Consider the following 26,722-nt stretch of genomic DNA (forward strand, 5'->3'; position numbering starts at 1 on the left):
CACAATATACAAACATTTATTTAATTTAATCAATGTTCACTTGCTCATGGCAAGGACACATATTCAAAGTCTAATAAATAGACATCAATGCAACAAAATACACAAAGATAGTAAAAACGCACATAACAAACTATAAAAAACATACACATTTGTACTCCCTAAAACTTTTAAATCAACTGATAGAATGACACAATAGAACATCAAACCCATATATAACTGATCACATTTGTGTCGCAAATATCCCTAAATGTTTCTGCCCTATACAAAATGTAATAACCCAGGACATTCATCAGGGTCTAAACAGCGCAAGATGACGTGACAACATTTCTTAAACATGGATCAAAACAATTAACTGTGTTCAATCTTTTTATTGCTTGCTGCAACAAGCAAGAATTTAATAATGGGTACCTGCTCATTATGCAGCGTCTCTCCTATTATATTGATTTTCAATCTCCAGTCTTTGTCATTAAGACTCCAAATCTCTGAAACAGCCTCGACTGGCCACACACTGCAATATAAAGAAACCTATGTGAAAGGGCTGTAATAATCACGAATAATGCTGGCATCTCAATGCCTAAATACCACAGCAGCCTCATCTTCACTTAAGGGAACCACATCCAACACAAGGTTGAACACAGTTAATTGTTTTGATCTGTGTTTAAGCAATCCTATAATTCATGCATTCTGAAATATGTTACTTTTCCCTCTTTTTATTGTTTTTATTGTTTGAAAGCTGCTGACAGTATTAATCTTTTGAAGTCCACAAAAGAGTCTGAAATCACATCATCGTGCACTGTTTAGCCCCTGATGAATGTCCAGTGTTAGTAAGTTTTTTATAGGGACAGAAACATGTCTCATTTTGGACACAAATAGGATCAGTTGTATATGTGTTTGATGTTCTGTTTTGTTGTTATATCAGTTGATTTAAAAGTTTGAAGGAGAACACATGTTAGTTTTGTATTGTTTGACATGTGCTTTTTGGACTTTCTTTGTGTGTATTGTGTTGCACTGATGTATATTCACTATTTTATGTTTATTTATTTTATTGGACATGTGTATGGTGCCTATACACAAGTGTTTCCAGGCGCTACAAGGCAAATAAATGGGGTGTGGGGGCACAGGAGAAAAACAACAGAAAAAACAAGAAAACGGTTCTACTAGGCATTGTGACATTCGTACTGTGCAAGTGCAGTGAAAAATTAGTGCATGGGGGATCAGGGCGGTAGGGTGGGAAAAGTGAAGGGGCAGAAGGGGAAGTGTGGGTTGCAGGGGCCCTAGGGGCTGGACAAGTGCAACAGGGAGCTCAAGGGGAAACCAGGGGTAAGGGTCAGCTAGTGCGAGGACGGAGAGTACCAGATTCAGGATAGTCCAGGAGGAGTGCCCGAGGACAAGTGCTGGTTAGGGTGCTGGGGAGGACTGGTTGAGGAGGGCCTGGTCCCTGTAGTAACTCCTAAGGGGCCAGGTACCAGTCGCAGTGGCAGGGGGCATTAGCAGGGGGGGAGTGAAGAAGGAGGAGAAAAGGAAAGTCTTGAGAAGCTTCTGGAACTTAAGGAATCTCTAGTTTGAGAGGGGCAGGAAGACCATTCCAGAGGAAGGCTCCCACCAAAGAAAGAGATCTACCCCCACTCTCTGCTTGGTAAATCATCTGGCCTGCAGAGAGGTGGAGCTAGAGGATGAAGGACTCTAGCAGGTAGGTATTTCAGGGGAGAAAATTGGATGTAGTGGGATCCCAGGCAGCAAAAAGCCTTGTGGGTGATGCAGAGGGTCTCATCCTTGCAACCACCTGGAGCCAGTGGAGAGATTCTAGAGCTGGAGAGATGCAGTCCTTGGGCTTGAGGCCAAGGATAAGTCTTGCAGTCCTGTCCTGGCTAAGTTGAAGAGGGCGAAGGGAGGACAGAGGCAGAATGAGGAAGAGGCTGATGCAGTAGTCCAGACCAGAGAGAACCAGAGCTCTGGAGACAGTGAGCTTCTGGGTGAAGGTGAAGAAAGGGAGAATGCCTCTGAGGAGGTGGAGCTGAAAGTTGGACTTCTTGGCAAGGTGGGGATGTGAGAGGAGAAAGATAGAGAGTAGTCAAAGAGGGTGAGGGGAGGGGACCCAAGGAGGAAGGCCAGAGAGTCGGAGAGAAAGAGGGAGCAGGCATCCCAATGAGTAGGATATTGGTCTGACTGGCATTAAGGCATTAGCAGAGCATTAGCAGAGCACCATGCCTGAATAGCAGTAAGGTATGAGAGAAAAAGAATAGGTAGCGAGGAAAGCTTAATAGAGAGCTATTTGTCATCAGCATAGCACTGGAAGTGAGGATATAATGTGAAGATCAGGTGGGCAAGACGGGCAAGGTAGATATTAAAGAGCTGCAACAATAGGATAGAGCCCTGCGGACGCCGCAGGTAGAGAGTGAGGTGGAGAAGAGGAAAGGGCAAAGTTGCACTTGGAAAGGTTGGTTAGAGAGAAAGGAGATCAGCCATGCCAGTGCCTGGTCAGTGAGGAAAGATCGAGAAGGAATAGAACAGAGGGAGAGTTGGAATCCAGATTTGATAGCAGGTCTTCATGGGTGTTCAGGAGAGCAGCTAGACTTTTAAAATGTGTCCTTGCCATGAGCAAGTGAACATTGATTAAATGAAATGTTTGTTTATTGTGTATGTCACACGTAAAATCGTAAATTTCTTCAGAACTTAGTGTACTTTAAACCTTAGGAGGAAAAAGACATAGGCAATTTTGTTTTCAAACACATTTTTACTTCTCTTCTTTATACATACGTTTTGAGTTGTCCCCAGATAGTAGAGAAGGGTGATACCCTTACCAGTCTATATATATAAACCCCATTGTCTTTTATTTGCTGGACTTCACTGGTTTTCTAATTGTTTGTTTTCGCTGAAATGCCTGAAGTAAACTGTTATTGCCAGTGAGATCAGGGATTACATTTTGAAACGTCAGTAAAAGTAGTTATATAATGCAACGAAGAAAGCACTCTGTGGCACAGTGCATGACTGTGAAACAGCTTGTCAAACCACTGCTACCAACCAAGTTTAATTTAATGGTAAGAAAAACACTGCTACAGATCACTTATATAGCCTCACTGCAGCAGCGTTTAATCAAGCAATATAGATTGAGGGACTGCGGGCGAGGGGGGCATTACCAAATGGCAAGAGCTCTTGGGCATACGTCAATGCAGGCCCTGGGCCATTGGTAGTCGGCAATGCCCCATCCAGGGAGGGTGTATATTGCTATTAGCAACCCAGGCAAGGAAGGCGGGGTGGTAATAGCTGTTTTATTTTCAGTTACTTGGGAAAAGAAATAGTCTCTGTACAGATCTCGACACTCTGTATGCTTTAGATCCCTCTTATGAAAACACTCTTTCTTGCTAAAAAACACTATTATACCTCATTGCGTACCTCTCTTTCTACTCATCTACAATGTTTTTTTCATATTCTTAATAAGATGCTATTTCTTCGGTACTGACAGCTTCTGAGTTTGCATTATACTTCCCTTCAAAAATTGATACTTTATGTACTACGTTTCTCTCTTCTTCACCTCCTCCCACACAAGTACTTCCCTCGTTTTCTTCCATTTGTGATTTGGAAACAATGCTTTTTATTTCCTTGTTTATTTATTTGTTTGTTTGTTAGGCGCTTATACAATACGAATATTCTGTTTCAAAGCGCCCACAGGGCAGGGAGGGAGGCAGAGTGGGAAATACATTACAACATTACAACACAATGTACTAGGGAGACCCCCGGCCGGCCCATAGAGTTTGGGTTTGCTCCGGAGTACTTTAAGATGAGATAGCTGCACCTTGAGGTGGATGGGGGTGCAGATTTACTTCCCCAACACCAATCAACAAGGACAACTCAATGGTTTGGCAAGGGGGAGTCAGTTTATTGACGAGTAGAAATCAACAGTGATGCGATAGTCCTCGCTTCAACTCCCTCGAACTTCATACAAAACATAACTTTTATGCTCAAAACACGTCATAATCTGACATGTAACACTCAAAAGTTAACATGTAATTCTATTGGTTAGGAAAAGGTAACTTTAATATAGGTGCTATATCTGTATATGGTAACGGAGTGAGGGGATTGGGTAAACACTATCAGGTGGGCGTCGAAGCCCTTCCTGCAGAATGACTACTGTAGACATCACTAAAAGTACAATGTCCTATTGGTTCTATTAACTATAGGACCCTAGATTATTTGGTCCATTGTGATTGGGTTGGCTTCAACCCCATGCATAAATCTCCACTTTACTTAGCAGCACACAGAATGGTCAACCAGGTGCGGGTTGCCCCACGATTCACCCGTCCTTCCCTCAATCCATCATTACTTTAGTGGCTATGTGTCAATTAGTTGGCTGTGGTCGGCCTCGAAACTGTGTCTTCTTGTCAGGAAAAGTTATATCTCTGTCTGGGCGGCTGCCAAGCATTGGTGTGAACCCGTGCCTCTTCTCGCTTGGATGGTCACGTGCTACTACACCTTGAATTTGCCTTGTTTCTCTCAATTTGTGTATTTGATTTTTGTTTCACCCGCCACCTGCCTTCGCCTTTTTATCTCGATTCTTCAGAGGCAGGATATTCTGTTCTCAGCTTCAATTAAAAGTAACTACTGTTCATAGCTTCTATTGATATGACCTTGGCTTCCCTGGTACAAGCTGCCTGTGCTGAGTTTCGATTCAGCCTTCTTTCCTCGTGTTTGCTAGAATATGAATCTTCTTCCGTTTGGCCTACAATAACTTGGGTTGGTTTTGCTTTTAGTGCAAAGTGGACTAGCACTTATACAATGTGCTTCGTTTTGAGGTAGATTGTGTACAATGGCGCTTGCCGCTCTATTCTTCTACTTAGCATAGCAAGCCGCACTGTTTTCTTAGCTTTCTTGCGGTTACAAGCATATGTACAGGCGTTAGCTGGTTGAATATTTTCATCCTGCTCACAGCTTTAGCTTCTTTGTATTTCAACATCTCTTTCTCCTTCTAGGTTCATGATATCCTTATTCATGGCGTTTTGTCTTTTCGCATCGTCCTGTCATGATTCCTGCCCCTCATGTCCCCAGCCCTCCAAGATGTCAGGCTGGAGCCAGGCCACGATCACCTACATGGCCCTCAAGGGCCTCTCCATCCCTCCAAAGACCCACTTGGAGCCAGACTTGGCGCTTGTGGCACCAGACTCACTCACTCCTATAGGATAACATTGGGGATTGGACTTGTAGTGCATTGATGGGGACAAGATGGATGCCCCCACATATTTCGGTTCCCAGAACTGCATGTGCAGTCTAGTCTTTTCGGTGTGTTTCAGCCCACAGACACCTGGGATACCCAGAGTCTATTTAGGCCACGCCCAGGCTGAGAAACATGCTTTGTGTTTTCTGCACCTGCAGCGTGACACTCATCGTGTTCGGATCGGTCTCCAGTAGGACTGCATCTTTCTTCTGCGCTCAGCTCCTGCAAGAACAAGAACACCATTAGGAACAGCTTTACCTTGCAGCGCTTCTGCCCATCATTCATCGCTCCTTCTGTTCTGCGGGCTTCTTCGGCAGTGTCATTCCCATCCCAGCACGCCGCTTCCTAAGAAAATGGGAAAAGAACAGAAAAAAGGCATTAGTAAGCATTCTGCAAATCTTTGCTTATTTTTAAATACTCTACGAGCTTCAAACACTTACCTGAATCCCAGCCACTCTGGGGGAACTCTGTCTCCGGAACTTCTCATCCATCTGCAAGAGGGAAAAGACACTCCAGGTTAGCGTGGAAACATCTAGAGGCGCCGCATATCGCGCTTACTCGCCGCATTTGTTCTTCATAACCGGCATCCACGCTGCAAACGTTGCGGCACCTAAAAGACACAGGAAAAGAACTCAGTTTAATACAAATACAAAAGGGGTGCATCGCGCATCACGCTCTCACTCACCTTCAGCGCTACTCATCTCAGCAGCACGCCGCCATCCCCGGACGCCGGCCATCATCTAAGGAAGGAAAGGAACAAAGTTAGAGAACTGTTCAAAAGACTCATTATACTTACCTGTCGGACTCTTGCCAGTGAAGTAACTAGGCAGCAACGAGCCCGCATCAATCAACGCGCCCCTGCGCTGAAAGCAGGACGGAGAGCACACTATCCAAGAAAATAAGGTGAGCTGTGGATCAAAGGGAAGGGTTGGACCCCAGGGAAGAAGGGGTTCAAGCACACAAAGACAATAGGGAGTTAAACTCTACCAATCCTGTGTTTCAGGCCCAGTCTCCAGTCGAATAGCCTCCAGGGAAGGGTTCGCGGTCGTAAGAGGTCAGAACAGGCTGAGTGACGTCCCCGTGGATACCAGGTGAGCGTTACACATCCTTTGGTCGTCATTCCTTCTATGGGTGCGTTAGTCCAGGCCCTCGTGACGTCACCATGCGTCTTCCATTAAGGACTTTTTGGTTTCTTCCTGGACAGTACTTAAGCAATCTTCATTTCGTTTCATTTGCTGGTAGGGTTTTCTCAATGGGTACCTTACTGTCCATGGTTGTCTGGTTATTGGTACTTCAATAGGTATTGTTCTTCTGATAGGCAAAGGGCAGAGCCCTACTGCGGCTCTCTGCTGGTTTATTTGCTCACCGTATGTCACATATTTCAGTGTGAATGTTCCTGGTACTTCAAAATGGGCCACTGGAGTGCAGGCTTTATTTGGGACCTCCTCTACACCCTCCCTCTGGGCGATTCATCAACCACTTTCACTTCCTCCTTTGGATCCATCTCACTTGGTTCCTCTGTATTCATCTTTGCTTCATCGTCTGGGTTCATCCCTTCTTCATCTACTGGGTCTGTACATGATGGTTTGAAGAAGTGTCTCTTTGGAGTCCATATATTTTATTACTCCTCTCATGCTTCCTACTGTCCTTACATGTTCGTCTTTGTTCCATGTCATCAGCTGACATTGTCCATTTGGGCTGCAGTAAATCATCCCTCATAATGTCTGCGTTTCCTGGGCTAGAGAAACTTTGTACCTTCTGGTGCGTTCTTGCTAGCCTTCACAAAGTCTCTTATTTCTTCATCAGTTAGATCTCTGGGCTCCCATCCTGGTTTGACATCAATCATGATCTTCATCCTTATGGCTTTCTTCACAGTTTTCTGGCATTGCAAGATTATTATCTTGATGACACAAAATCCTAGTAATATCATCAATAGCATGTCTCCCAGAAACTTGAATATGTCTGCCATCCATTATGGAACCCACGAGAATAGTGATCCAAACCAGCTCTCATCATCAACTTCGTCAGTTTCGTCGATCATCTGGTTCTGAAGCTTCGTCAGCAGTCCTATGGCTTCTGTTAGAGTTCCATTTTCTTCGTTGTGATAAGGTATAAATGTGCAACATGATTCTCCAATTTTGGCACAAACTCCTCCATCCATAGCTGTGAACATATCAAGTACGTATCTGTTCTGGAGAGTCATCTGCCGGATGGCTCTTAACTCTTCCTTGATTCCATTGAATCCTTTTATGGTCGTGTTGATGGTCTGTAGCAACTCCCATCTGGTTATCTGCAACCATTTAGTATTTACTCCAACTTGGATTCGTGGCATGAAAATCGTTGTGAACACTGATGAGGTGAGGGTGAACAGCCTGTGTTCATATGGGTTTGCATGAATTGCTTCTTCCGATTTAACAGAGAAGTAATTCTCTCTCTTCATTCGGGTTATCAGTTCCACAGATCTCTTCTTCCTCAGGTGAGCATCTGCTTTCGGGAAACTATCAATATTCAGGTCACTTTTCGGGGTCACTAATGCTGGAACGTGGATGTTCACTATTGTGCAAATACCTCCCCAGTTTTTTTGGCAGTCTGATGTATGCTTTGGGTCCACATGCCCAATAATGATCCACGATCACTGCAGTCCCATGAGTCATTCCTGGAGCCTCAAAAATTCGCCCGCAGTTTTGATTCTCCCCCATTTTTCCTTGTGCCATTGTTCCTGAAGCACAATGTTTGACTTTCTAGTGGCACTATCTGCAAGGGTCCTCCTCTGTCTTCGACCCCTGTTAATAATTTTGTATGTTTAGGCCATAGTGGTTTGCACAGTCTTTTTGAGTTTTCGATGGCTTCCTTGCAGGCTCCGAAGACCATCCATGCTCGGCAGATCACTACTCCTTGCTCCCATCCGTCTGGTGAAAGCACTGTTCCCCAAATCTGCATCTGGCCTCTGTTCTTCCAAATTTGAGCCTCTGCTGGAGTTTTACCTTGGACATTTAATCTTGGGTTTACTTCCCATCTTATTCCTGCTCCTTTAACTCCAGGCTTTCTCGTACCTGATCACATGATTCCTAGTATGAGCTCTGTTTCTCGTCTTAATGTCCTGAACATAATCATCTTCATCGGGATAGGCTGTTTCAGTTGCCCATATCAATGAGGCATCACTTCCCATGAACTGGCCTCTGGTATTGCACATTGCTATGTGTGAGAGACAGTGTGCTGTCGGGACATTGATTTCTACAGCCACGAAGATCTTGGACTGCCCCATGCTGTACGGTACGAGTGCGCAAACGAAGCATTCCCCTTCGGAATTTCGTCTTCCAACTTCCTTCATGTGCTGGTACCAAATGTTGTTACCTAAGTGTGCTGTGCTATCCAGGTAATCGCTCAGTTCACTGTCGTCTTCATGCATGCTTCTCTTGATTCTTAAGGTTTTCATGTAGTTTGCTATTGCTACATCTCTGAATGCATCTGTATGGCTCTTTCTTGCTGGAGGGTTCTCGGGTATCCTGGTCCATGGTGCAGGCTTCCTCATTTGCACCATTTGAGTGAACAGGAGTCTAGCAGCTCTTTCTTGGAACTCATGCATCTTTTCTCTGCTGCGTGCAAATGCCCATGCCAACCAGCCTGACACTGGTCCCGTATATGGCTGTATTGTAGACCTGGTACTTGTCCCTTGTGTTAGAACATGTGTGCTTGGCAATACAGTCTCTGCTGTTTTGTTCTTCATTTCCTCTTGTAGTTTCCTCACTCTGGCTATGTATGGGAATAATGAGTCTACTATCAGTTGCGTTCTTGCAGAGAGTTTCTCTGAGGCCGCTTCTGCTTTCTTAAGGGTTTCTGAAATGACTGCTTCTGTTGGTCTTTCTCTTAATTCTTCTTGTTTTCTCACACTATCTTATGTGAAGGTTTTTATGGCAGGCAGTCTAATCTTCTCTGCTGCTTTCGTTTGTGGTTCTGCAGTCATTGACCCTAGGCCTGTTTCGTGTGCATTCAGTGTGTGTGTGCGTGTAGTTGTCAGGATCTTTTCTTCATTCATTTCATGCTGACCCTGTCTTCGGCTTTCCTGCTCATTCGTTACCATAAGTGTGTGCATATCACTATTAATCATGTTCATTTCAAGTTCAATTACTCTACCATCAGATTGTCTAGGGACTGGAATGACTATATAAGGTCTGAGTGCTTTTGTGGGTTTCATGCGTGTATCATCAGGTGGGTGCACTGAAATTGGAACGCTTCGTGCACCAGTAAAGAATGCGTTTCTGATTGTTAACGACAGTAAAATAATGATGAATATAATACAGAAGTACATTATGCCCTTGTAGGTCAGACGGCAACATTTTCTTCCAGAGAAGCGGGGGTGCCTCTCTGCTTGTGGGAGAACCAGGTTGCTGCTCTGGACCCCCATCTCGATCATTCGCCAAATGTCAATGTTAGTATTCCCTTAACCAATATCGTTTTTCGAGTTCTATGTTTAGGAGTGTCTAGTGCTTCAAAGTATCCCCCCTCTTGCAAGTGACAATTGTCTCTTACTTCAGGATACAGTTCCTTTCCTAGACTATGGGAAACATCAAATGAAATACTACTTCATTAAGTCCCTTTACTGTGCATGTTCAAAGTAGGTAAGCTCCCAGTCCTCCCCTCGAATCTGCTTCACTCCGGAGGACATGTTGGACACTGATCAGTATGAAGAAATAGGGAAAAATGACAACAAATACAACAAATGGAGTTCTTGACTCTGCTCTCTCTCTCAATCTGTCCCTCGGCGGAAAGTTTCACTGTCTCCTCAGGAGGCTTCAATGGAGATTGGAGAGTTTAATTTGTGCTACAATACCATGTAGGAGCATGCTTAGCTCGGTATACTTTACTGGATCTCTGAGAAATGTGAGTATTTCTACATTGATTGCTCTTCCAACTAGCTCTGGAAAGTCCTCAATAACGTGAAAGAAGACGTGGTATACCAACCTGCTGTCTTCTGGTGACAGGGACATCCGTCCTGTCTTTGCTAAGGTTTAGGATCATATGTTTTTCCTTGATGTAAACAATGTCTGCACTGTCCGTTTGCATGGAGTCCGACTAAAATGACTATCTTATTTAAAAGATGGCTTAAATGTTCAGTGTTTGCTGGGGCTCGAAGAAATGTTAATGTATCTATCATTCTTCCAACAATGGTTGGACAATCTTCGATTATGTGAAAGAACAGCGTGTTGGCAAGCTAATTTATTTCCGCCTGTGTTGGGAGCATTTGATTCTCTCTCACTGTACTCGAGGAGTAGGATGAGTTGTTCGGCAATGACAGTGAGCAGTTGTCTTATTATTTTTTCATTTTCGGGATATTGTCAAAAGTCTGGGACACTGGTGAGCCTCCCTACTAGTGACGGGTATGATCTTAGCAGTAGGTTGAAATAGGTGACCACGTCCTTTGTGATGTCTCTACTGTGGGACACCATAAGTGATTCCAAATAGGGTCTCGGTGTGGAAAGAATCTGGGTACTGTATTCTCTTCCAATTTATGTGACCTCGATCAAAATTTGGCATATCCTTTCTAATCAAGGATTCAGCGTGCCTCAGTTCAAAGTCAACAGACTATGTTTTGGCTTACACGTGCAATTTTCTTCTTCACCCTGCAACTGGGATGCACAGAGTGTCCGTTTTTATGTCCTTATCCCCTTTTTTGCTTAGAGGAATGTCCAAAATGAAGCCACATTTTTTGCACAAAAGTTCTTTCTTCGTCTAGCTGGTCATGCATCCTTCTTCCTCGTCATGGATCTCGTCTTCACGTGCTGTGGTTCTTCCCCGTTGCTCGTCGCTTCCTCTCGTTGGGGTGCAGGCAGGGGGTCTTTGCTGATGTAGGGTTTGATATCACCGAGAAAAATACATGCTCTCCTGCCCTGTAGTTTCACAGCGGACAGAGTGCAGTCCTCTATGATAAAGGGACCGTTGAATCTTGGCTCGTTCCACTTTTTCCTTGTGTGGTTCCTCACGAGGACGGCTCTCCAGGGAAGACGAGTGGAACACGTAGACTTTGAACTGAGTCTGATGCAGTGTCTCCTTCTGTGTTCTGTTCTGCGCTGCACCCTTTTCGTCGTCGCTGCAGCTGGTCTGAAATTACAGTAAGGCAAGATGTCATACAGTTCAGATAGTTTTGATTTCAGATCCTAAAACCTCTCCTGTTGACTGGGCATTACATCTAGCTCTATCTTGGGGCGTTAGGGGAGTTCTCATTCTTCTTCCTGTGGCTATCTCGTCTGGCGTAAAATGATGGTCGGACCCTGGTTGGTTCCGAAGTGCATACAGTCCCAATGGAAGGCAGTGCAGCCATCCTTTCTCTAGAGTAAGCTTCAACTTGGCTATCCTTTCCTTTATCAAACCGTTGAGCTTCTCACAGATTCCATTACCTTGTGGATGATACGCCGACGAGAACTTGTGCTTTATACCAAGCAGCAAGCTAATCTGCTCAAATATTGAATTAACAAAGTGAGGGCCATTATCTGATCTCATGACTTTGCATACCCCCCACCTTGGGAACACTTCCCTCACTAAAAATGTGGCCGCACAGGTAGAGTCTTGGTGTGTACATGGACCTGCCTCTGTCCATCTAGAGAATGGACAGAACACAACAATTAAGTATCTGTACCCGTTGCATACTTGAATCATGTTGATGTAATCGACGTGCAAGTGCTGAAAAGGCCCATTTGGCCTGGGGATGATGACTCTCATTACCTTTAATGTGTGCCCAGCGGTGAATTGCTGGCAGATCATGCAGTTCACCATAAAAAATGCAACATGCTCTGCTAAATTCGGTATGAACCAGTCTTCCGCGAGCGTTGCTGCCAGATTCTCTTTTGTCATATGGGCTGGGTAATGTAGTTGCTCCAGTGCTATTTTTAATAGGGCTACAGGCGTTACTGGTTTACCAGTGCTGTCTTGATGCCACAAGCTGTCGGAGGGGATTAAAGAACACCCTCGACGTTTCCCCAGGTTCTTCTCTTCCTGCGGTGCCTCCCCTTGGAGTTCCATTAACTGTGTTTGCCCCACATTGCTGTAGCCCTCAGGTGCGGTTTGTGTAAGCATCATTAGTCCATTGGTATGGATAGCTTCCACTGCCATAACCGTCTCACATTTTGATGCCCTACGCTTGGTTTCTGTGTCTGCTGCTTGATTTTTGCGTGAGATAAAATATGTCACCTTGGTGTGGGCGGCGCATTTCACGACCGTTATGCCCACTGAGAGCAGGGGTGCCTTAAGCAGCCTGTCCAATAAGGCTGCGTGCTGCACTGGTGTGCCGTCTGCTCGGAGGTAGCCTCTCCTTTTCCAACATGCTAAACCTGCGTGCACTGTTGACGTCACATAGGCAGAGTCACTGTACACCGTTACTTCCTGGTCTGTGTGATTCTCAATGGTGAGTATCAATTCCAGTAATTCTGCAGCCTGTGCTGAATAATGGGATGGTATTCGTGCACTAACAAGTACTCGAAATTCTCCATTTGCTATGTGTTTCACCACAGCGACGCCTGTATATCTTTGCCCGTCGTTTTTGATCGATTCTCGAAGACCCGTCAATGAAGACGATCTCTCTTCCTGCCAAGGCATTTTCTTTCACCCTGGGGATTTCATCATAGAATTCTTCATAATTTGCAGTCATGTATCGGCTCTCCCTCAGTAACTGGCTCTGCGATGAACATAGCTGGGTTTACTATCCTACATAGGACTATTTTAATCGATGGGTTTGATATGATCACTTTATAAGCAGAAGCTCTCTGAGATGTCAATGTGCCCTTTGGTTTCTCTAGAATGGCAAATAATGAGTGCTCGACGTACAACGTCATGGAGCATCCCATCAAAATGGTTGTAGCCTTCTCTATGGCGAACGCTGCTGCAGCTAAACTTTGTTCGCAAGGAAAATTACCTCTCATTACTGGGTCCAGATTCCCGCTGTAAAATGCCAGGGGCTTGTACCCCAACAAGGTTCTTTGAGCGAGCACTGCCGTCATGACGCTGCTATTTGTGTGTGAAAACAGGTAAAATTGCTCTGCATAATTGGGGATCCCTAGAACTGGAGCTGCGCAAATAGCTCTTTTGAGTTCAGCAAATCATTTCTCCATGGCCTCGGACCATTCGATCTTTTCTTTCGTCACTTGGGCCTTCTTTAGGGACTGAAGTAAAGGCTTAGTGTAAGAGCTGTAGTCGAAGACCCATGCCCTGACATAGTTGCATAGGCCTAGAAAGCTCTGCTTCTGCTTTATCGTGTGCAGCTTAGCCTTGTTCAATATGGATTCAGCTGTTTCTGGGGTCACTTTCTTTCCCTCTTGTGAGATCAGCTGGCCTATGTACAACACTTCCTGTTGACAATATTGTAACTTTTCCTTGTCAACATTATATCCTTTCTCAGCCAGTATAGTCAATAGCTGAACATAATTGTGCCTGCATTACTCTTCTGTGGTGCTGATGTCATCCACATATTTACGACAACACTTTTTACTGCAATATTGCTTAAGTCCATCTGCAGGATTCTGTTGAAAATAGAAGGGGACTCACAGTACCCCTGTGGCAGCCTTGTGCTTTTCAGATGCATTTGTCTGAACGTGAATGACGTCAGATCTTGTGAGTCACGGTGCAACAGGATTGAGAAAAATGCATTTTTTAAGTCAATCACCATGAAATATTTTGCTTCAACAAGTGTGGTACATAGAATTGTAGACGGGTTAGGGACTGGAGGGAACTCGGCCTCAACAATATCATTTATTGGGCGTAAATCCTGAATTAAACACCAAGAGCCTCCCTTTGATTTTTTGACAGGATACACTGACATATTACATGGTGACTCTGACATCACTAAGATGCCGTGGTGCATCATGGCAGTAATTGTCTTAAAAATCCCCTCATCTGCCTCTCTGGACATAGGATATTGTCGGGCTCTTGGTAGAATTGCTCCTGGTTTCAGTTTAATCCTTACTTCTCCAACCCCCTACAAGAGACCCACGTCATAGGGTCCGGTAGTCCACACTGAGGCAGGCACTTTAGCTATATCGTCATCAAAATATTCAGGATGTTTTAGTGCCAACATCATTCTCTGAGGTACTTCTCTTTTAATCATCTTTACCCAAAAGGTGAGACTCACTTCCACCATTGTCTCTCCCATTTCTGCTTGTTCTTCAAACAGATGGTCATCGGTGACGTCAGTCACTCGATATCCTTCTTCAATTGCAATTATTGCGCACCATTGTCTGCCTTCATCATCGTAACCATCAACCAAGACCACTTTCCCTCGCACTGCAGCTGTGTGTATCATCAAGGGAAATACTTGTCCCTCCTCCTCATGCATCGGTATTCTTGGTCTGAATAAAAACTCATCAGGGGTTCTCCTGATTCTGTCTCCCAGGCCTGGCAATCCTGCCATAAGCACATGCATGCCATTTGCGAAACGTTCTGGCTCTAATGGTATGGCCCTCATGGCTATGTGTCCCGAGTATGCTCTAATCATTTTGCATACAGTTGAGTAGTGCATTCCTGGAGTGGAGCATACTATGCCCTCCTCCGGGAATGAGATTGTCATGTTTAACTTCGTCATTAAGTCTCGACCCAAAATGTTTACTGGGGTCTGACATGAATATAATAAAGGTACATTAATTTTACACTCTCCTATGGAGACTGGGAGTGTGTTTGTAAATGGAACTCGACTGTGAGCTGCTGTAAAACTCTGAGTATCTATGACCTTGCCGGACAAGGAAAACTTGCCTTCACGTATGCACCAGCGTGTTGCACCCGTGTCCACTAGGAAGGAATATTCTTTACTCCCTATAACGACATCCACCCTAGGTTCTCTGAGGGTCTGGTGTCACTGATAGGGTAGAGCACATCAGGGTTCCCAGTGAGCTGTCTTAACTTATATATAAATTCGGCCCACCGTGTGCCGGTGGATTTCCCCCTTTCCAATTGTTACCTCCCATTCCAGGGTTCATGGTCTGTGAAAGTTGCAGCGGTGCCTGTTGGGATTGTCCTTGTGGAAAATTCCCCATGCTTTGTGGTTGCATCCCTTGCTGCGCTCCTGGCGCTTGTTGTTGCACTGTGCGATTCTGTGCACCACCCTGCTGCAAACCTGCAGGTGGATTTGTCATGCCTGCTCCTGTTCCTTGGCTGTTCTGCATCATGCCTTGACATCTGCATGTGCGCGCCAAATGCCCTGTTATTACACACAGCCAACAAACTGGCGGTGGTCGGATTATTTGCCCATTTGACATATCCAGGTTTCCATTTTGCATGTTTTGAAAGCCTCCTTGAGTATTTTGGAAACCTCCCTGATTGTTCTGCCATCCTCTTCCCCTAAATCCTCTTCCCCTGGGATAGAATCCCATATTTCCCTGATTATTTTATATTAGCCACCTGCTGCATGCTTGATTCAGCTGTGCTAGTTATCATGGCTCCTTCAAGGGCATACTTTGATCATTTCCTTTGCACCAACTTCGCTTCCTCACCCTTTCAAGTTGCTTCCTTTTTGCGATTCTTTTCTTGCAACAGTCTACAATAATGTGCGATGGTCAACTGTATTTCTTCCCATGGTTTGACTTCGATTCCCACCAATTTCTTGAGTTGTTTCTGCACCGGTTCTGGCAACCCTTGGCACAATATATGGTAAAACACAGGTATAGATGTCGTCCAAGATTCATGCGTTTCGAGCACCCACGCGTCTTGGAAATTCTGTATGTAAATCAACGGATCTTTGGAATCCTTCATTGTTTCGAGTCATTATAGCTTCCATATCGGAAGTATCTGGATACAGCATTCGCAGCGCTTTCCATACTGCAGCTCTACAATTGTTAAATGGCGCTCCGTCATGCGCGGTATTAATTGTGGTTACGCCAGGGTAGCCTGCTCGTGCCCACAGATCGTCTGCTCTTTCACTAAGTATGGCGATCAGGAGACCCTTAATGTCCCCTATTGCTAACGTGTTTCCTCCTGCCATTTTTTCTAACTCATGTATCCACTTTCCGGCTCCCAACGTCAGCATTGGAAGCTTGTTTTTCAAGTTTTCTCGATCGATGTGTGGCCATGGAATATATTGTGGTTTTACTCCCCCCTTCTCTAGTAGCGGAAATTGGAATGCGTAGCCCTCTTTTTCTTCTCTCATTGTTCTCCTGTCTATCGCAGGGGTAATATTCCTGCATCGCCGTCTACCTGGCAATGTCCTTAGTCTATCTACATAAGGTGGGGAAGACACCCCCCTCTGACCATGAGATATTTCTTCATATCGGTCAGGCTGTGTGGCAGACTCTGACGCTCTTTGTGCAGACTCACTAGCGTCTGGCCATCTTATTTCCTTCTCCCTTGGGAGTCGCCTTTCACTTCGCCCCCTTCTTCATATTCTTTGCGTTCTTTCCTTTCGGAGTCGGACATTGTCTGTCCCCAATTCACGCAACTTCTCGTATCCTCTTTATTCCTACTTATTTCTAGCCTATACAGGTATAGGTCTCTATTTCCACTACTTTGAGTGTGCTCCTCAGTGTCGTACAGCTGAGTGCTTTCCAGGCGCTCATCTTCCCCCTCCCCTTAGGGTATTTGTTCTGGCCCCATTTCATCATATATTCTATTTATCGTTTCTCCGATGCTTCTGGTGTCGAAGTCATCATCAATGTTTGCCCTAGACGTGCCTGGTACTGAATCGTACGCAGGAAAGAATTCTTCGATGTCTTCCCAATCTACTACTGGAGTAGGTTTTTTAAGCTCTCTTCTCAGATATTCAAGATTGCGTGCTCCCTGTCTTCGCTTACGTTCTACGTCATCATCAAATTCTTTGCGCTTCCTCGCCTCTTCTCTGACCCTATCTTTTTCCTTTTTCTTTTTATTTCTATGTTCATCTGCCTTTCAAATGTCCTCATCTCTTTGTCTCCTTATTCTTTTCTCATGTATCCTTTGCTCTTCTTCTAACCTTTGCTGTTCTGTCTGTCTTGATCATAGGCCGCTCTTGGGTTGCGATCAAGCCGTTTTTCTTGCTCTTCGCGATATAGCTGTTCTCGCCTTTGTCTGTCTTTCCTTCTTATCCTTTTGTCTCTTAACTCCTTTTCTTTCCCCTTTCTCTGTGTCTCATCTAACCTCTCCTTTTGTCTTGCGTCATCAATGCCTTTCCCATCAAGTTTCAATAAAATGTTTCCTCCCATCCATTCGTCTTTTGCGAATGCTATCTCATCAGTTCTGTCTTCGCTCCCTTTCCATCTCTTTCCTTCTCTCTCCTTGTCGAGAGATGCACTTTTCTGTGCCTGATCTTTCCTTTCATCATCGTGTCGCCCCTTGTCCCTTGGGACTGCGGAGGTAATATTCTTGTCCTTATCTTTCCCTTGATTCTCGTCACTATTATGTGTAGGTGACTCATATGCGGGGTTGCTGTACCCCGTGGCTGCTTTAAGTTCCCTTAACGGGTATAATCCCTCGTCCTTACTTTCTTCGATTTTCGTTTCTGGCGGGGCAGGTGGCACAGTAGGCATCTCTCACCCCGCTCTGTGCATACATTAGGTATCCAATCTGTTGGCGGCTCTTCCTCCTTAACCTGTTCATACATTTCTACAACTCAAGAACAGCAAGGCGTTTTTCTAACTTCTTTCCTGTATATGTGGTGTGCAAATATATCATCATATGCTGTGAGACGGCTTTGGATAAAGACCCATTTTGTGGCCATGGCATAAACATCTTGTGGGCGGTACCTTTAACCCACTCGGTACTATATTTCTTTAGCTTGGGTGCGTGTTTTGGCAATTGCTTGCATAAGTGTGCCAATGGAGTTATGTCTTCCATGCTTAAATCTGTTCGCTTTCCCCTTATATAACACTTGTCAATGCTTTTGTGTGGTTTAAACAGCTTCTAACAATATGAGCAAGCACCAAATATCGCAAGCCCCAACCCAAATTTTCCGCAAAAACTTTATGCTACCGATATTTGTTCAAAAAACATCAATTCATGTGCGATTCTGTCTCAGCTATCAAATGGCATGACATTTTTAAATCAGTTTTCTCAAAAAATGTTCAGTGCATATGTGTGACGTCACACTAGAGAAACATGTAAGACAGACAATTAACAGACTAGACAGTCGTTCCCCATTATGTGGGATTCTGGGTACACGTTTGTTCTAGCTGCTATATTAAAGCGCAGGAATAAGGCAAATTCCCTCTCTTCTCGGGTGTCTACCCATGTAACCTCTCTTCTCGGATGTCTTCCCCGGTAACCTCTCATTTATCTTTTATTGCTCTCGAGTCATTATCCACTTATATATATATACAGCTTCTCTACTTCTAACTATATTTTGTTTTCCCTCCTCCCCCCATTACCTTTTCCCTTTACTTGTTCTAAGGCATGCATTATTTGCCAAAGCATTACATTTTTTGCTTCACTCACCGTTCACATGGTTCGTCTCTGGACCCTCGGGATCACCGCCTTTGTTATCGCCTCCTTCAGCTTTTCACTCGCTCAGCTGCCCGTAGGAATGGGAAGGGAAGTGTGGGAAAACGGGTCCATTCAGGCACTTTCTGCAGACTCTTGCTTAAGCTACCATTGTCTATTGGGAGCTACACGGTGTACTCAGCCGAATGGCAAAGGACTCGCAATATTGCTGGAGACCTAGAGTTACTTTGTCGACGGTCAATAGGTGTCTTACTTTAGTCAAATATTCGATAGTCGATAACCATCAAATCTCTGCTACCAAGTGTACTAGGGAGACCCCCGGCAGGCCCATAAAGTCAGAGTTTGCTCCGCAGTACTTTAAGACGAGATAGCTACACCTTCAGATGGATGGGGGTGCTGATTTATTACTCCAACACCAATCCATAAGGACAACTCAATGGTTTGGCAAAGGGGAGTCCGTTTAATGACAAGTACAAAAAACGGGGAAACATGGAAATCAACAGTGATGCAATAGTCCGTCTCACTTCAACTCCCTCGAACTTCATACAAAACATAACTTCTATACTCAAAACGCGTCATAATCTGACGTGTAACACTCAAAAGTTAACATGCAATTCTATTGGTTAGGAAAAGTTAACTTTAATATAGGTGCTATGTCTGTATATAGTAATGGAGTGAGGGGATTGGGTAAACACTATCAGGTGGGCGTCTAAGCCCTTCCTTCAACATGACTACTGTAGACGTCACTAAAGGTATGACGTCCTATTGGTTCTATTAACTATAGGACCCTAGATTATTTGGTCCATTGTGATTGGGTTGGCTTCAACCCCACGCATAAATCTCCACTTTACTTAGCAGCACGCAGAATGGTCAACCAGGTGCGGGGTGCCCCACGATTCACCCGGCCTTCCCTCAATCCATCATTACTTTAGTGGCTATGTGTCAATTAGTTGGCTGTGGTTGGCCTCGAAACTGTGTCTTCTTGTCAGGAAAAGTTATATCTCTGTCTGGGCGGCTGCCAAGCGTAGGTGTGAACCCGTGCCTCTTCTTGCTTGGATGGTCATGTGCTACTACACCGTGAATTTGCCTCGTTTCTCTCAATTTGTGTATTTGATTTTTGTTTCACCTGCCTTCGCCTTCTTATCTAGATCCTTCAGAGGCAGGATATTCTGTTCCTAGCTTCAATTAAAAGTAACTACTGTTCATAGCTTCTATTGATATGACCTTGGTTTCCCTGGCATGAGCTGCCTCTGCTGAGTTTCGATTCAACCTTCTTTCCTCGCGTTTGCTAGAATATGAATCTTCTTACGTTTGGCCTATAATAACCTGGGTTGGTTCTGCTTTTAGTGCAAAGTGGACTAGCACTTATACAATGTGCTTCGTTTTGAGGTAGATTGTGTACAATGGTGCTTGCCGCTCTATTCTTCTACTTAGCATAGCAAGCCGCACTGTTTTCTTGGCTTTCTTGCGGTACAAGCATATGTACAGGCGTTAGCTGGTTGAATATCTTCATCCTGCTCACAGATTTAGCTTCTTTGCATTTTAACATTGCTTTCTTCTTCTAGGTTCATGATATCCTTATTCATGGCGTTTTGTCTTTTCGCGTCATCCTTTGGTCGTCATTTCTTCTATGGGTGTGTTAGTCCAGGCCCTTGTGACGTCACCATTCGTCTTGTATTAAGGACTTTTTGGTTTCTTCCTGGACAGTACTTAAGCAATCTTCATGTCGTTTCATTTGCTAGTAGGGTTTTCTCAATGGGTACCTTACTGTCCATGGTTGTCTGGTTATTGGTACTTCAATAGGTATTGTTCTTCTGATAGGCACTGGGCAGAGCCCTACTGCGGCTCTCTGCTGGTTTACTTGCTCACTGTGCGTCACATATTTTGGTGTGAATGTTCCTGGTACTTCAAACTGGGCGATTGGAGTTCAGGCTTTATTTGGGACCTCCTCTACAACAATATTTAAGAGCAGAGGGGGAAGAGGGAAAGGGTCGATCCTACTATGCCTTGTGAGCATTCAGAACGTGCAAGTGCAGAAAGGAAGAGGGAAGAGGGGGTAAGTGCTGGGGAGTCCGAGCCCATGGGCGAGCCATGGACGAAGTTCTAGGAATGTAGAGTGCTACACAGCCTGGCCTGCGGGCGGTATAAGTGCGAGTCTCCAGAGCGGAGGGTGTGCAGATGAAAAGTACTGTAGAAAGACAGAAGCTGGGAAGAATTGATGTGGGAAGTCAAGGCACCAAAGATTCATAAGGGCCAAGAATTCTGCAACTGTGGGATTAGCCGAGGAGAGAAGAAGGGAGGAGGACCAAAAGAGGAGAGTTTTAAGGAGCTTTTCAGAATTTGAGAAGATCCTGCTCAAGACGTAGGGCGAGTGGGATGCTATTCCAAAGGAGGGAGCCTGCAGAGGAAAGTGAGTGACCCTCTTCCCCCTGTTAAGCAAAACGCTTTACACATCTGGTGCCAGATGAGCGAAGTGGACAACGAATGCAGTCAAAGCTGCCATTGTACAGAACTGGACATTGGTATCATGACATACGTAAGCCAGAAAACCATGAAGGGAGATGGAAAGTTATGTCTCAGCAGAATTACAAGCTCATGGAGCTGCGTGGCGAGGCTGTCTGGCCCAAAGTCAAGACTGAAGAAACCAAGGTCAACAATCTACTCTGAAAAGTAGCGAGCGTGCAGAGGATGAATCGTCTCTTGTTAAGGTGCAAGAAAGAACACTGAGGTTGGCAAGTTTTAATTCATTTAGAGCATTTAAAACCTGTAAAAATGGACCAGATCGTGGTCTCCTGTCACGTGAGCCGAGGATGGAAATGGAGCTTGAACTTGAAGTTCCAGACACAATAGCGAGTGCCCTCACTCCCTTGCATTCCCAAAGACGAGAATACTCTACAAGGCCAAGTACAAAGACAACTGTATGGCAGACGGCATGGGCGATGAGAGATGCAGGGCTAATTGGGTGATGAGGTAGTATCATGTCCTATCTCCCGGCACCTGGGCTTACGTGCTGCTAAATCAACCGAATGTTCCAGACATGGCACAAGCGTCTCAACCAATTGTATTTGTCCATATAACGAAGGACCTTATAGTTTGAAGACCCACGTGAAACTGTCTTATGTTTCTGAAATAACATGTTTTTAGAGGTAGGCATAAGTTTTCCACCTGGTAAAGGACAGCCACTAACAAACCTACCTCCTATAGAAAGGTATACTTCGATGTCTCCCTTAACCAATCCCGACCCTTGGTAGGTTTTTTACTATTGACAGGTAGTAGGACGTCACTCTTATGCATTTTGTGTATAAGAACCATATTTTGTGTGGCGATCATTGAGAGACTGAGTGTATATCCGTTGATGTTCGTTGTAACCTCCCTGTTTTAGATAATTGTTAATAAAACAGTACTTTGCCATCTTCCTGAGTTGGTTCCGTTATTTGGACTCAGAATTACTCTGGTGTAATCTCATCCATTCCATATGCACGTTCCTAAGGGCCATAAACTGACCCTCGAGCCGGGACCCAGGCTGGAGACCCCTTGAGAACCGTCAAGATCTCGATGCAACAAAAAGCCATCGAAGACTCCATCGAGTCGGGGGTCAAGCACTTCGAGTGTTCAGTCGACGCCATAATCGTTGAAAACATCGACACCATTAGTGTCAAAGCCATCAACGCCATCAGGCTCGAAGCCATTGTTTCCTTTACCGATTTAAGAGGTAGAAAAATCATATAAGCCTTTATCAAGGAAGGATTTTTTTCAAATCTTTATCCTCCATTGATGAGGAACACTAACCATCGGGGCAAGACACTACTCCATTTGGTTTGGAGTTTGGCACACCTAATGTCCCAGAGGCCCTTATTTCAGATAAAGATAAAGGACTTATATGAAAACCTTCAGTCTGCAAGTGGTATAGACACGTCACCAGAACTTGAGTTTGGCAAACTAGACATGGCAGACCATGCAGATGCCTATTACAGGCAGCTTATGACCAGAGTTATACATTATTTTGGATGGGGTAGGCCTGCTCCTCCTTTTGAGGAAGATGACCGTACAGATATACTTGACAAAGGTCCACAGAAGGATCCTGTACTTCCATTTCATATCGCCTTACAAAAAAGGTTAAAGGTGAATTGGGAGGCTCCTGAAACAAGTCCAGCAGTAAATAAGAACCTCACCAAAAAGTGCAGGCCTTCAAGTAGCGATCCTGACTACTTATCAAAACATCCAACACCAGAGAGCCTGGTAGTTCAGGCAGTGACATCTACAACAAAACAGATGGCATACCCAACCATCCTGCCAGACAGGGGCCATAATCTTTTTGATGCTTGGGCAAGGAAAGTATTTTCTGCTGGGAGCATGGCTCTAAAATCTGCAAATGCCACTTGCGCTTCAGCAAAGTTTACATTCACGCGGTGGGGCTGTATAGCCATGACGGCTGAGCATATTTCCAAAGGGGAAGAAAGAGGCGGCTTCCTGAATATTATAAGAGATGGAAAGGAGGCTATGTCTGAGTCTCTTCAGTCAGGACTGGACTCTTCTGACAGCATCAGCAGAGCCATGGCGGGGAGCACGGTAATACGCAGGTTTGCGTCGTTGCGGAAGTCCGGTTTTGCACCGGACATGCAGTCCAGACTCCTCAACCTGCCCTTTGACGGCACTTAGCTGTTTGGCAGCAAGGCTGACGAAAGCCTGGAAAAGCTGCAGACCTCAAAGGCGGCAGCCAAGTCGCTTAGCGCTGCTATAAGGCAGCCACAACCATCTCACCCCAGTGTATCAACTTGGAGGGGTAGGTCCTTTTTGTTTCTATACCTCAGTTGATAGAGCGAGAGGACTGGCTAGTCAAAGGTGCCAAAGGAGATTTCCTCATGGTGGAACAGGTGCCATGTCCACCCAAGCAACGGCTACTTTACCATCAGCCACTGCTTCAGCTGCCTCAAAACCTCTCTTAGGCCTTAACCCACAAAACCCTTGTGGGAGGCAGACTCACAGCATCTACAAGAATGGCGGGGTATTACTTCAGATGTGTGGGTGTTGGAAACAGTAGCACAGGGTTACTGCCTCCCCTTTCTAAAAAGGCCTCTCGATCATCCACCAGGGAGGCACTCGTTCAAAGTTCCGGATCCATTCCTCGTCCAGGAAATGTTGAGCCTGTTAGAGAACGGTGCTATAGAACCACTACATTTAACGGAGAGGAACAAAGGGTGGTACTCTCCTTATTTCCCAAAAAGAACGGAGGATTGAGACCCATCTTGGATTTGAGATGCTAGAACAAGTTCCTCAGGGAGGACAAGTTGAAGATGGTTACCCTTTCTCAGATACTTCAGGCCCTCGAGCTCCAGGATTAGATGGTGTCATTGCACCTTCAGGATGCTTCTTTTTATGTGCCTATTCATCACAAGCATAGAACATACCTGAGGTTTGTCATTGGCGGTTCTCATTATCAGTTTTGAGTTCTACCATTCAGGATGACCTCCGCCCCAAGGGTTTTCACCATGTTAATGGCAGTGGTGGCAGCAAGGGACTATAGTGTGTAATTGATAACGATCATTATGTTTTCATTCAATTTGTTATGCTAATTCCTTTTGATTTATTTCTGATTTACAGATTTGTAGAAGGTGTATCCCTGATGAAGGGGCATTGAGGCCTCGAAAAGCATAAGGCTTTTTTGACATCATCAATGCCCTCACTACCAGCATAATTACTGTTTGATTTGTAAATTATGATCAACATTGACTTTGTGTACTTGTTTTCATTTAAGTCCTTGTACCGTTGCCGTTGGAATAGATTCTGCAACTGGTGCACGGAAAAGGATGTGGACCCTTTTCAGTGCAATACACCCATGGTGTTGAACTTTTTGTTATATTTGGCAAATCTGGGGCTCCAGTTTGGAACTATCAAAGGGTGTTTGGCAGTGCTTTGAATCTTCAAGTGCACATCGGAAGAGGTATCATATTTCAAGATGCCGTTGATCATACCATTTCTTAAAGGGCTTACTAACATGTTCCCTCCTACACCTTTTCAAGTACCTCTTTGGGACCTGAATCTTGTGTTGAAATTTCGAATGTGCTCTCTTTTTAAGCCATTCCATTCATGTCCATTGAGCCTACTAAAATTTAAGACCATTTAGTAAGTAGCATTAACATCAGCTTGTGCGGGGTGAGTGAGTTGCAGGCCTTAGCTAGTAAACCTCCATTTACAACCTTCTATAAGGACACGGTTGTTCTTAGATTTAAACCTTCTTTTCTGCCAAAGATTGTATTAGATTTTGATTTATCCCACAAAATTGTGTTACCAACTTCTTAACCGGCCCCTCATCCTGGCAAGAAAGAGGATTGATCCTTGGATTGATCCTTGAAGGGCTCTTAGCTTTTTACATTTCACAGATGGTGAAAATACATCAAGATGACCAACTTTTCATAGGATACACTGGCCACAAACTGGGACTAGCAGAAACATTGTCCAGATGGATAATACTGACCCTTACAGAATGCTACAAATTGGCTGGGAAAGATCCCCCAGAAGGCCTGAATGCCCATTCCACAAAGGGGCATGGCGACATCATCTGCTCTGCAAAGAGGGGTGCTAATAAAGGGCATCTGTGCAGCACCCACTTGGTCTACCATTCACACATTCACAAAGCATTATTGCCTCGATTCATCCTCGGGCCAAGAAGGAGGATTTGAGAAAGCAGTCCTATATTCAGTCCATGACAAATCCTAAATCTGAAAATTCGTACTCCCTCCTCCAAAACCTAACACTGCTTTGGGCGTCTATCTAAAGATGAGGAATATGTGGGAGGACACAATCCACTAGAAGAACAAGTTACTTGCCCCTTGTAATGTTCTTTCGACTGGATGTTCCTCCCACGTATTCCTCATCGCCCCTTCCAGTCTACCCCGCAGTAGAATTTCCATGCATTACACCTTACGCTCTTTCAAGGTCTCGTACTGTTTGGCACACAGACACACTGATGCTGGTAATTCTGCGTAAAAACAGACCTGAAGCTAACGGGCACTGAGTGTGCTATATATACCTGCAATGACATCAACACCGAGAAAGAAGCCCTTGAGGGACATTGAGTCAACCACATCGACACACAGCGCCCTCTGCCGAAATTAATACCTGGGAGGAACATCCAGTTGAAAGAACATCACCAGGGGTAAATAACTTGTTCTTTTATATCAGCCTTTTTGGTCCATATCAATGTAAATAATGACGGTCACATTTTAATCCATTAAACATGTTATTGCATCTCAAATGCAAAATGTATTCGTAAATGTACTTTATGTATAACATAGTTGGGGTGCTTTACATTGTTATGTAAGCCTAATTGTATTTCTCAATGTGATAAATTGACTGATTTTAATAGCAAATTGTAAACATTACTTATTAGAAAGCATTGCTTTCCTGTAAGTAATAAACATGTCTATTGTTGGCTCCCCGTACCTCCTCAAACATCTGGATGCCTCCTTTTCTATTTTCTGCATTGATAACATGACCATCCCCATCATAAACCACAGCAAAGCTTTGGGGGCCCTCCTTGAAGCTGACGTATCCATGACCAGGCACATCAATGCCCTAGCTTCCTCTACTGCCTATACTACAAGACTCATCTCGCTGAGTAGGCAATTCCCTTTACCAAGCAACTGTCTTGTCATGGGCACCAATGCTGCCAACATTTGCAAACTTAACTTCCTACAAAACAAATCACTTCGAGCAGCCCTTAGTTTAAAAACGCTCTGATCACATCACAACAACCAGACGTGAGACCCACTGCTCCCTATCAAAGCACGGGTTGTCTTTCGCGCACCAACCGAGGCATTGCTAGGGAGGGGGCTTAAGGGGATATAGCCCTGGGTCTTTTGGTTGTAGCCCCGGATAGAAGATCAGGGGTTACAACCAAAAAGGCTAGCTAGCCCCCAGTCCTGACAGTCCCAAAATTAGCATAGCCCCGGATCTTTTCCAGACCTAGCAACACCCCTGCGCACCAATGTATCTATAAGGAGGCACCTCGCTACCTCTACAATTATAATTACTCAAAATATCCCTGTCCGGGTGCTAAGATCCAGCTACAGCACTTTGTTGGTCGCTCTCCACTTCAAGAACAAAAGAACTGACGTGGTCAGCTTT

At 44.7% G+C, this 26,722-nt stretch overlaps 1 protein-coding gene across 4 annotated transcripts in view; it reads left to right on the forward strand.

Annotated features, from left to right (window-relative positions):
* The window catches only part of CERKL (CERK like autophagy regulator), a 1,041,140-nt gene that overhangs the window by 623,371 nt on the left and 391,047 nt on the right, over window positions 1–26,722 (forward strand). The window lies entirely within an intron of this gene.

Source organism: Ambystoma mexicanum, chromosome 9 (assembly GCF_040938575.1).
Source record: "Ambystoma mexicanum isolate Mex_15411 chromosome 9, UKY_AmexF1_1, whole genome shotgun sequence".
NCBI lineage: Eukaryota > Metazoa > Chordata > Amphibia > Caudata > Ambystomatidae > Ambystoma > Ambystoma mexicanum.